At 34.8% G+C, this 12,310-nt stretch overlaps 1 long non-coding RNA gene across 2 annotated transcripts; it reads left to right on the forward strand.

The window, feature by feature from the left end:
* Positions 1-6,314: 6,314 nt before the first annotated feature.
* LOC127787051 (uncharacterized) lies at positions 6,315-9,142 on the forward strand. 2 transcript variants are annotated; one of them, XR_008020090.1, is made up of 4 exons: positions 6,315-6,471; positions 6,689-6,825; positions 6,912-7,343; positions 8,531-9,142. It is a non-coding gene; the product is annotated as an uncharacterized LOC127787051 (long non-coding RNA). The 2 variants fall into 2 exon arrangements; XR_008020091.1 differs by having other exon boundaries at positions 8,647-8,995.
* The last annotated feature ends 3,168 nt before the right edge of the window (positions 9,143-12,310 follow it).

Below are 12,310 nucleotides of genomic sequence, written 5' to 3' on the forward strand. Positions count from 1 at the left end.
GTCCTTTCCTCAGTTGCATCGTGGCTATCCAATAGCCTATATATGAGAGAGAACAATGAAGATAGAAGTTACACCGGCCAAGCTTGGAGTAAGAGGAAGCTTCAGCTGCAACAAATAAAGGAAGAAAAAGATGGTGGATAACAAGAGTAGAAAAAGAATAACGAGAGGAAGAAAAGAAAGGGGAACAGTTCAGGCAAAAAGGCTTCAGTCTCCTCAAGCCTCCAAATCTCCCTCCTAAAATCCCTAGTCTCGTCTGCTTCTCCTGCACATCTTCTTTGTCCCCCATGTGCCTTCATGATTGAGTATTAGAGCATTTAATGCTCTGATGCAACCAAACAACGGAGCATTAATGCCAGAAATGGTCAACCTCACGAGGCACTTGATCGATCGTTTTAGGCATTTAATACTTCCCATGCACCGGTCAACAGAATACGACCGGTTAACAACATGAGAGCACCAGTCAACCAATTTTAGCCACCTAGCTCTATCTCTGGCATATTACACTTTTCCCTTCCCCCACTATTAACTCTCAATAGCATACCCCATTATCTAATAACAGTCTCCCATAACCATAGATCCATAAAGATAGCAATAAGGCGCAACCAACATCACTAACCATTAGTGATGGGGAACACACTAATAGCAATGGATCACTAATCCGCTACATTATTATGTATGCGTGTGACTTTCTAGGTTCATAGCCATGTAGAAATTAGGAAATGCCAAGTCCTTGACGTCAGTCGAACCCTCTAACCTATTAAGAGGATCTCTCCAAATCCCTAGAACACCCTAAAAGATCTTGAATATCCTCTATCCAAGACTTAGGACGATCCTCATGGCAATGAAGTCCAACTTCATATGAACGTATTAAGGCTCCTTAATTACTATGCATTATAGTCCTTCCATTGGCTAACATCCCAACCGAGTGAGAGCAATGGACTAATTAAACTCATAGGACTCGATAGTTGTGTGTGATCTAGTATGGTGTGATTGAGGTAGCATGTTGAATCCAATCCGACATTGAAAATCTTTCCAATCTCATGCTCACCCTAGCTAGGGGATTTCCAATCACCACCAACACAGATAACGCATGACATATGCCTCTATCCAATGGAGGTCAATGGATCTTATCGAAGAACATCTTCCTCCATACACCACTGCACAAAGACCACATAGAGAGCATTCCCACCTCTCATACCGAATGGTTCAGCTCAACAAAAAATCCTAAACACTAGTGCACAAGACACCATGTTGCGTTTGGTCTAAAAACTAGATACACAATCGAGAGCCAACAATATATCATTAATCCCAATAGATGTTTTACCAACATCCACTCACATGTCTACTATATGTATCCCATGGAATGTGGCATGTGACTCGCCACCCCATTCCCATTAGCATCCTATGCTAACAATGGTTGTAGCCCATGTGTCAGTCCACTAATCAATAAATCATATTCTTCTTCTGATAAATCTAAGGACATGGAATAACTTTATGAAATCCTGAACTAGAGATCCTAGTCACATAGTCTTAACTTCTTAAGAATAGGAACTCTACCAAGAGATCTAAGGACTCATTCATAAAGGCGAGATGGAGAGATATGATCTTTTATTAATATCAAGAACACATCAATAGTGCAACTCACTTACATCTCATGAAGTTTAAATCTAGTATTTAGGGCATTATCACTAACAACAAGGACTGAATTGCCACAAACTGTTAGAAGAGGAAAGTCCAATGAGACCAAATTCAAGATGACAAGAAAATAAATGCCTCTAGATATATAGGAAATGTTGAAATTCATGACAAAGGTAGAATATGGTTGAGGTATACTATTTTACAAAATACTTCAATATTTCAAATAATAATTGTGATAATTGGTTGCATCATAATTGTGCTTAAAGATTATTCCAAACATAAGATAAAATGATTTCAATACGTGAACACATCTTGATAAATAAATCATGTTATTCTCTACAAAATCTTAATATACCTTTATGTATATGTACTACTTCCACAAAATATTAAATTGTTATATAGCATATAGTGAGGGGGGGATTTGAATTTTTTGCATATGATTGCATATGATTTAAATTTGTTCATTCCTTTTAGATCTTAAGCTTAATTTTATACAATAGGATCGATGAGCAAGTCATTAATTTCATATCTTGGTTGACATAATTTTGAGACTATGCTCTTAGGTTGGTAAATGCTTGCTTGATTTTAAGATAAATCGAGATGTATGAATATAAATAAAAGTTAAAGAAAATTGTCTAGGAAATACATGAGATAAGACGAATAAAGCATTGATTAAAATCTTAAAAGCAAAATTTTTATTTCACTTAAGATTTCTCAAGTAAAGAAAACATTAAATGAGTAAAAATCTTTATTATTTTTCAAAATAGAGAAGGGTATGAATCTTCTCAAAATATTACTTGATTATTAGCAAATTATAATCAAGTAAACCCATATAATACTTGATTAATATAAAATTTTAGTTGATTATTTTTAAGAACAAAGAGTGAACTGATTCTCAGACTTTTATTACTCGAGTAATGAGCAATAATAGTTGACTAATGAGAGAAAATAAGTGAGTAATTTGTAACCTTCAATCGATTAATAGAGAAAATTACTTCGAGTAATCAAAATAAATACTCAAGTAATCAAACTAGTTACGCAACATGTATGGAATATTATGTTAGAGATTGTGCCCTAAATGCTAGATTTACATTACATGAGATGTAAGTGAGTGGCATTTTTGATGTATTCTTGATATTAATAAAAGGTCATATCTTCATTCATGCTCTCCATCTTGCCTTTATGAATGAGTCCCTAAATTTCCTAGTAGAGGTCCTATTCTTAAAGAGTTAAGATTATGTGACATGGATCTCTAGTTTAAAATTTCTTAAAGGTATTTACAGTCTTTAGATTTATCAGAAGAGGAATATGATTTATCGATTAGTGAATTGGCACATGGGCTACTATAATTGTTACCATGGGATGCTAATGGTGAAAGTAAAGCAAGATTGCTACGGGGCAAGCAGCGTAGTTCAAAACTTTTTGAACCTTACCTCGATCCCATCGATTGGAGCAACGTTGAGATTATAACATTCACATATAAAATCAAATAAATCTAACCTTTAGATTTTTCGAGTTGTTTGAGAATTGGAGCCGCCTAAGCGTCCAGCCTCTAACTTGTGATACATGGCACACATCCTTTGACGAGGAGAGCAGAATAAGAGTGTCAGCTCCTTCTCCTATCGTGGCTTGTGTATGGAACGAAAAAAAATGATTTCTTAACTCTTGAAAACCATAAAATAAAACCTTAATTTAGGCAACCCTTAAAGGGGTATTTATAGATGATCAAACCTCCTAGGGTTTCCTAAACCCTAATGGACATGGGCCAACCCATTTATCTTAGTCCAACTAGGATTTTAAGTGGGTTTATCTTAGTCCAACTAGAAACTTAATTAATGGCCCAAATTCAATTATAAGCTTAAATAAAATATTTGCCCTAAATCTAATTTAAGCCCAAATATAATATTTAATTTAATATTTAGCCAAAATACTTTATTTAGCCCAAATATATTTTATTTCCTATTTGCCACTCAAATAAATAGAAAATTATTAAATTAGAAACTATTTTCTAATTTAATCAATTGTTATTTTAGGAAACTCTTTCCTTTATGATGACACATCGTCATATCGACGTCATTACATCTATTTGTTCTTTTTTCATAAGAACCTACGACGACACAACTTCTTGTCGAAGTGTCCCACTTAACCATAAGTCTGTTCTCCTGGTTTAAGCGAGGGACTGTACCTTTTACGTATGACTCCTTAGTGATCTCAAGTCTGGCGATGTGTTGCTTGATTACAATCACATAAGTTTTCTTCGGTCATCTGAATATCTTCACTTAATAGAAAGTGAATCAATAACTCATTATTAATCTCTTTCACTATGGCCATGGATTTAAAGTGAATATCTACCAAAGGCGCCTTAGATGCATCATCCTATATCAAGGGATAAACGAGTCCCATCTTGGTTATGCACCCATCTCCATAAGCCTTACAATATGCCCAACGATCGTCCACGTGCAGCCTTTGTTTAGGCCCATCTAAACGATGTCAAAGCATATCGATCTTCTTATGAGATGACGTGATAACCTCAGGTCCAAGGATTAGTTACACCTATTTTGTATGAGAATACCATCAACATATAACCAAAATGGATTCTCATGGCGAGTCATGTCCATTGACACATTCTCGAACATTGGTCACCTGTGTACTTGTCTAGGCATCCCATGCCTATGGGTGTGAGACTTCCATTACTATCACATAGCAAAAACATAGCACATACAAGTCTTATCGCAATCGTCAATGTCCATTCTAAACATTGCTACGACTTGGGACATTTAATGATATCTAAAAACTATAAGACATCATCTCACATCTTTATAGATCAATCACATTATACATCATATGGACTTCTATCTAGTTTCATCCGATCATTACATTAATAACAAGAAACTAATAGAATAGCTTCTTGTAAAATAAAAGAACTCTTTATTCAATAATAAATGTGATTACAAATGTCAGTGTACAATTTTTCAGATCTGATTGGGTCTAGAGCACCTACACTAGCAAATGAGAATAGGGTGGTGAGTCACATGCCATATTGCATGAGATGCATATAGTAGACATGTGAGTGGGTATTGGTAGAACATCCACTGAATATGACACATGTGACATATCACAAGACTTGGAGGATTAATGATCTATTGTTAGCTCTCGATTGTGTATCAAGTCCTTAGACCAAAGGTGACAGAGTTGTCTTGTGCACTGGTATCATGGATTTGTCATTGAGAGGAACCATATGGTAAAAAAGGCGGGCATGCTCTCTGTGTGGTCTTCGTGCAGTGGTGTATAGAGGCAGATGCTCGCTAATGGAATCCATTGACTTCCATTGGATGGGGGCGAACATCCTATATGGTTTATGTTGGTGATTGGAAATTCCCTAGTAAGGGTGAGCATGAGATTGGAAAAAGTTCCAATGTCAGAAGAGTTTTGGCATGATACCTCAATCACACCATACTAGATCTAACATAGTTACCGAGTCATGCAAGTTTAATATGTCCATGGCTCTTACTCAGTTTGGATATTAGTCAGTGAAAGGACTATTGTGCGCGATAATCGAAGAGCCTTAATAGGTTCATCTAAAGTTAAGACTTCATTGCCATTAGGATCTTCTGAAATCTTACACTACAAGAAAAAGGATATTTCGTGACGGGTTTTTTTGTGATGAGAAAAATTTCCTCACCAAAGATTACTTTTAGTGATGAGATTTTTGGGTTGTCGCCAAAAGTGAACTTTTGGTGAGGACAATAAAAGATCATCACCCAAAATTGGCATTCTAATTTTTGGCCCTCGAATTTTTCCCGCCACATGGTGGGAAACTTTTCGGTGATGATATTATTACTTTGGGTGACGAAAAATAGTCATCACAAAAATTACACCAAAAGTAATTTTTGTGATAACTAAAAAATCAGCACTAAAGTTCATCATTACAACTTCCCACCCTTCATAATTATCATTAATAATATTAATAAATTATTATTTAAGTTATTTAATAATCCACTACAAAAAAGGACTTATTAACAACAAAAAGCTAACGACAAGATTATTTTTTATGGTTAATATAGTATTATTAACGACTAAATATAAATTCCGTTGATATAAGATAAATTTTAGCGAGGGGCTAAATAAGTTATCGTTAATAAACTACTTTCTTGTCGTTATTGACAAAAAAATTTAATTCTAACCATGAAATAACAAAAAAGAATTATTAAGATTTAACTAATACTTATATAAGCAATTTCGATATAATTATATTTTTTTGTAAATACAAAAATATAATTAGCAAACTATTATAATTGGGCATTAGTTATTTATTGATAATGCAATATATTGAAAAATTATGAACATATTAAAAAGAATACAATTTATCAAATTAATTTATTATAATTATTAGATTTATTTATAATATAATTATATTTTAAATAATTATTATTTTGATGTAATAATTTAAATTCTTTTATCAATTATCATAATCTTAAATTATTTTATTTTTATCAATCAAATAATTATTAATATTATTTTCATAAATTATTTTAATTTTTATTAATTAACAATTAAATATTAAAAAATAAAAATAAAAAACTAAAATGTTGGCGGAGCTGCCTCGCCTTTTCCCTTACAATTCCTAAATCCGACCTCCCCTTAATCCCTAATTCCAAAAATCTCATAGCCTCTGAAGGACCCGTTGTGATACTTCTAGCAGCCTCCCACCATCGCCTCCGCCGCCTCAACGTTGCCTCAACACCGCCGTTGCTGCCTCCAACTCCATCGCGGCCTCCTAGCCGTCGCTAAATCTCCCTCTCCCATAGTCCGCCAGACATTTGATTATTCTCTGTGAGTTTCTCGATTCTCCTGTTGTGATTTGCGTTGATTTTGGGTATTGAATTAATCTGCAATTTAGGTTTTGTTGATATGCAATCTCAGCTGTATGTCGAACCACTCGACGACACACAAAAAGAAAGATGCTCTGTGAATGCATTTGTTTTGTGTGGAAACCAAATAGAATTCATCCCACTGTTATTTAAAGCTAAAGTGATGTTTGTGCTCACAGGCGTTGTTTTAAGAGAAGAAACCTAGAAAAGATTGCAAGAAAAGAAAATCGGAAAAGAAAAAAAAAATAGAGGAAGTTGAAATGACAGCGAGTGGAAGACGAGAGATATTGTCTGGTCCACTGCCTTTTGCTAGAAGGTGATACTTGGAGTTGTGTCTTGAAGAAATGATGGTTCTTTTAAATTCTTGGTTTTCTAACTTTGGCTTATTAATCTGTTTTGTAGTTACCAAATGGAAGCATTGGCAAAAGCCATAAAGAAAAATACGATTGTGTTTCTAAGTACAGGGTCTGGCAAAATGTTGATTTCCATAATGCTTCTTCACAGCTATGCATACCTTCTCCAAAAGCCTTCGCACAATATTGGGGTTTTCTTGGTGCCTACTATTGTTTTGGTCCCCTAGATATGTCAAATGTTAATACTTTGTTTAAACCATTCTTTTTTCTTGTTTAGGACCTTTCTTACTTATTTGGGTAATTGATTTAAACTGGACACAATAACTGTGCATCTGATCCTTGTTATTGTTTAGAAAAATACTCATAACAAGCTAAAGCCATGGCGATGCACACAAACCTCAAAGTTGGCAAATATTGGGGAGAGATGGGAGTTGACTATTGGGATGCCAGAATCTGGAGCCAACATGTGGACAATTTTGAGGTGTGTGTTGGTCTTTTCTTTGCTTTTCTTTTTTATGTGGCTCTTATCACTTGCATATGCTGAGTGCTCTGTGACTTTTTGTTTGTTTAAGTTTATTAAGACCATATGTACTTTGTTATTTGTTCTCTGTGCAAATGCTCATTAAGCATCATGTACTTTCCATAGTCATTTTATCATATTTAGGTATGTTTCATAGTTAATTTTTGTTAACATGGTAGCTTTAAATTTATATTCTTTACCTTTTTCTCTTAATTTTTTTTTTGGTTTAATAATTTCAACTTTTTCCTAGAATTCATGGTGTTTGATCCAACAAGCTTTTAATAGTTCAAGTAATAAGTTGGCCTAAACTTTTACTTCCATGAAAAATTAGATTATTAAGCACTAAACTTTTACCATCTTGAGAAATATTTATGAGAATTGATTTTGTCAAAATAATTGACCTTTGGGGCCTAAAAATGTACATATAGTCTCTGATATTTTGACCATGTAAATGAAAGTTTAGATTGTATTTATTATTTTATCGTACAACCTAATTGAATTAGGTCTATTATCATTATTGATGTGTCATGTTCTACATCTTGCTTCTCTTATATTTGCCTTGCTACATCTTGCTTCTCTCCTAGTATTGCTTGTAGTTATGTAGTGGTATTTGGCCGTGGTTGGGAAATGATTAGTATGCTTTTGTTTTGAGTTTTTGTTTACACTATTTTGACAATGTAAATAGAAAAAAAGAGTTTGGTTACTCATTTTTGTTTTCATAAATTTTGAGTACTTTCAAACATTTTGAATACAAGGGAAATGTTTATATTCCTTGCTTAACTAAGGTTTCTAGTTTTCAGAAGAGTTATGAGCAGCAACTGTTTGCCACCTAATGGTGCTCATTTGATATACTACTTACATTATAGCACTTAATTTGCCTATTTTTGTATTGCGCACTTCTCCCCGGCACGAACTTCTTATGTATGTCTCTACATGAGTCCCATGTTTCCCTTTGGTATGTTTAGTAAAATGGATATTTAATTACCTAGCTAGTCTCTTCATTTGTTTACTTGCTTTAAAGTTCAATTTTCTAAAAGCTCATACAAGTTTAAAGTCTAACTCTAATAATGAGAAGCTAAATTTTGTTATGAATAGCCAACTCTATTTCTTAAGGCTTAGCTAAGCCATATTATTGTTATATTGTTTAGGTGAAGTACAAGATTGTCATTCTTTTACGAGATAATGGCACCTAGTAAGGAGTGGATGAATTTTGTCAATGATCGGCTTATGATGTTATACTAATTATCTTTCTCACTACATTAAGAGATGATGTTGGAGAAACAAGAAGCTGCAGCCTTTGCATCAGAAGAAGAAAAAAGTTCAACACTTACTCAAAAAGAAATTTGTGCTTCATCAATAAGGTTGAAATCAGGTTACTTTATTCTAAACCATCTAAAAAGACTCGGGCAACTCCACCGAATCATTCAGAAACAGAACAACTTAAACAACAGGTGGAGAACTTGTTACAGTATAATGAGTCAAGAGAAATTGTGTTTGAAGCAAAGAAAGAGGAGATCCATTAGTTGAAGAGTATGTTGGCCATTGTTTTAGAAAAAGTTAGAGAAAAACCTCTACATGAACCATCAAATGTAGAAGATGGCAACAACTCTTAGATGTGTGGTTCTTTAAGGGTCCAAAGAAGTTGAAAGTTTATTTTGACTTGATATACCTTTTGCTTGTTTGTCTTTATTTGATGAATAATTATGCTTGGAACATGTTTTTGAATATTAGAATTGATGAGTTTTGTCATTTGTGGGATATGTTTTGATGGACTAACAATTTGGATGATTTAATTCATTGAAATTTGTGGTAGTTGTGTTTGGTATTTTAAATAAGCTGAGAATTTATTAACATGGATGTTTGTGGGACTATATGGTGAGAATATCATGACAGGAAATTTTTAGTGACAGGCTGAGTGAGTCAGCTATAATTTTTAGCAATGTTATTTCCTTGATAGACTTTCGTCGCCAAAAGTTTTTGATGATGATATTATATTGTAGTAAAAGAGTTTTTGCAATGAGATGCTTTCTCACATAAACTTTTTGGTGATGTCTAAGTCTCTTGATGTAAATCACAAGTATTTTACCAACCATCGCAGAATATTTTCTATGAGGACTCCACTTTATCACAAGTACCTTTTGGTGACTAAGTGTTTTGTCACAAAAACTTTCTGATAACGAACAATTTTGTTTTTTTGGTGACGAAATAACATCACGAGACAGTTTTGGTGGAGATAAAAAAAATTTGTGAGAATTAATGGTAGTCACAAATATGTTCTAGTGATGGAAATTTTTATGTCAATAGTGATGAAATAATTCGTCACTAAAAAATATTTTTGGTGACTAGATATGAAGAGACGATGATCTTAGGTGATGAGTTGGGCGTCGAGTTTTTTCATCACCAATGATGCATTTATCGTGATGAAATAATTATTTCGTCACCAAAGATAATCGGCGGGGGACCTACGGTGACGAGTCTGTGACGAATACTTTATCATCACTGAAAAGATTGCGTGATGAAATTATATCTTTTTGTGACCACCTAAGGTCATCACAGAAGACCAATTTTCTTGTAGTGTTAGCCAGAGGATACTCAGGATCTTTTAGTGCTCTAGGTATTTTTGGAGAGATCCTCTTAGTTGGTCGAATGGTTCGGCTGATGTCAAGGAGTTATCGCGTCCTGAATGCTACATGGTTGTGAACCTAGAAAGTCATGAGCATACTTAGTAATGTATCATATTAATGATTCATTGCTATTAGTGTATTCCTTGTTACTAAGAGTTAGTGATGTTGGTTGTAGCTGAGAGTTAGCTTTGTGGATTTATGGATATGGGAGACCATTAATAGTTAGTAGGGGCACGCCGTTAAGAGTTAAAAGGGTCTTAGTTCAATAAAGAGTTAGTGGAAAGGCTATTGAGAGTTAATAGTAGGGCCAATGTGCAATATGACAAAGATGGAGCATTGTTGGCAAAAGTCTGTCGACTGGTGCATGGAGCTACCGATTGCTTGAAGCGGTTAACCAGTGATCTCTTGAGGTCAACCGGTCGTGTGCTGTCGATGGGTGCGTGTGGAAGGTTGACCGCCTAAACCTGTTGATTAGGTACTTCATGTAGTGGACTATTTTTGCCATAAATGCTCTACCACTTGGTCGCATTAGAGCTTTAAATACTCTGATGCAAAATGATTTGAAAGGGCATGGGAGGGACAGGGCATGCATGACAAGAAGACAAGAGGTAAATTGGATTAGAAAACAACTCGAGAGGGTTTAAGGAGGCTACATGAGTTGTTTCCCTCTACTTGTTCTTCTTTTACTCTTGTTGGTTACATCTTCTTCCTCCCATAGTTGCTACCATAGCTTTTTCTTACTCCAAGCTTGGCTGATGTAGCATCCTCTTCATCTTATCCCACATAAATCGACTACTGGACAACCTCGATGCAGCCAAGAAAGGACTACTATATAGCTTTGGGTCACCTTCATTGAAAAGGTCCTAGCACGACTCCGTTGGAGGGTTCTGTGGCATGTCAAGCATGGACTAACTAGGTCCTCTGCATTTGGGGAGGTGGTTTGGTCACCCGCTATTAATTACAAGTTTGTGGGAGTTAACCGGACAACAAGGAGCAGCCACCACATTGGATAATCGACACCAAATCTTATTCGAAAAGGTATACCAATAAACCCCCTATGGCATGGGTTTTTTTATTTTTGCATATGGTAATGAATATCGAGTCTTACAAGGTCAATTTTGTGTCCATTATGTTTTGTTTTGCTTCCGTTGTGCATGTTTCTATTTGTGAAAATGCTTCAAAAATGTAGAAACCCTTGCATTGATCCACAAAGAGTTGGTGTTTTGGTCGCATTTTTGCATCCCCTTTCAATGGTATCAGAGCCCTGCTCAGTATTATCAACCTATACATGTGTTTTGTGTATTCTGTGTATCTTTCAGACGTGTATATGCATTCTATTTTATTGCCTGTTAGTAGAAACTATTAACCATTTCGTCCAAATGGTCAACCAGTTTGGTGTCCAGTGCAAGAGTTAGTAGACAGTCCTTTGAGGACCGATCGATCGCTCTAAGAAACCCAAAAGTCAGTCTATTGGTTTGGAGGGTGTTGGCTATTTTGCTTCATACCAGCTTAAAACAATCTACTGATATGAAAAAAGGTCTATCGATTTTTCCCAATGGGAGACGTGGTTGAGAATCTTTGAGATTGTTAACTAATTCAGTGCCACAAGGGGAGAAACGGTCGACTGTTTCATATTATTAAATTGCCAGTTGTCTAGTTTCTTTGGTTTTCACCTTATGTAATTGGATTGCATTCAATGACTTAGACCATAAGAATGTGACATGGGCTGTCGTGAGTCCAAAAAGTGACACACATTACATAAACACGAATTTATTTGAAATTGGATTTTAAAAGGTTATGTCAACTGGATCAATTGGATTGATCAGAGTGATTATGGGCTTATTCAATGTGATTGAGTGAATGAATGATTACAAGTATTTGGTCCCAATATGTAATATTATTTATTCATTTGGGTTGTATAAGCGACATAAGTCTCCATGTCATTTCTTTCATTTTTAGAATCATTTGTAAAGTACAATAGTTCTTGTAAAATGAAAAAGGATCATTAAGGGTTGATGTTGATGGAGCGTTGAGTTATCAAGAGTTGTTGGCTCGAGAGAGCAAGTCAACCAAATTATTGGCAACAGATAATTTTTGTATGGTTGAATGTCTCTTGCAAGATTCCTTAATTAAATCCTGAGGCTCGGGTTTAATTAATAGCTTAAAGCCCATGATCATCCAGTTATGCATGTATGTGTTTTGTTTTATTATGTATTGGATACATTGATAAAAAATTAATGCACGTACAGAGTGAAACCTTGAATAAAGATAGGAAAATCTTCCCAATATGTGCAAGATATATTA

The sequence above is a fragment of the Diospyros lotus genome, chromosome 12 (genome assembly GCF_014633365.1).
Source record: "Diospyros lotus cultivar Yz01 chromosome 12, ASM1463336v1, whole genome shotgun sequence".
NCBI lineage: Eukaryota > Viridiplantae > Streptophyta > Magnoliopsida > Ericales > Ebenaceae > Diospyros > Diospyros lotus.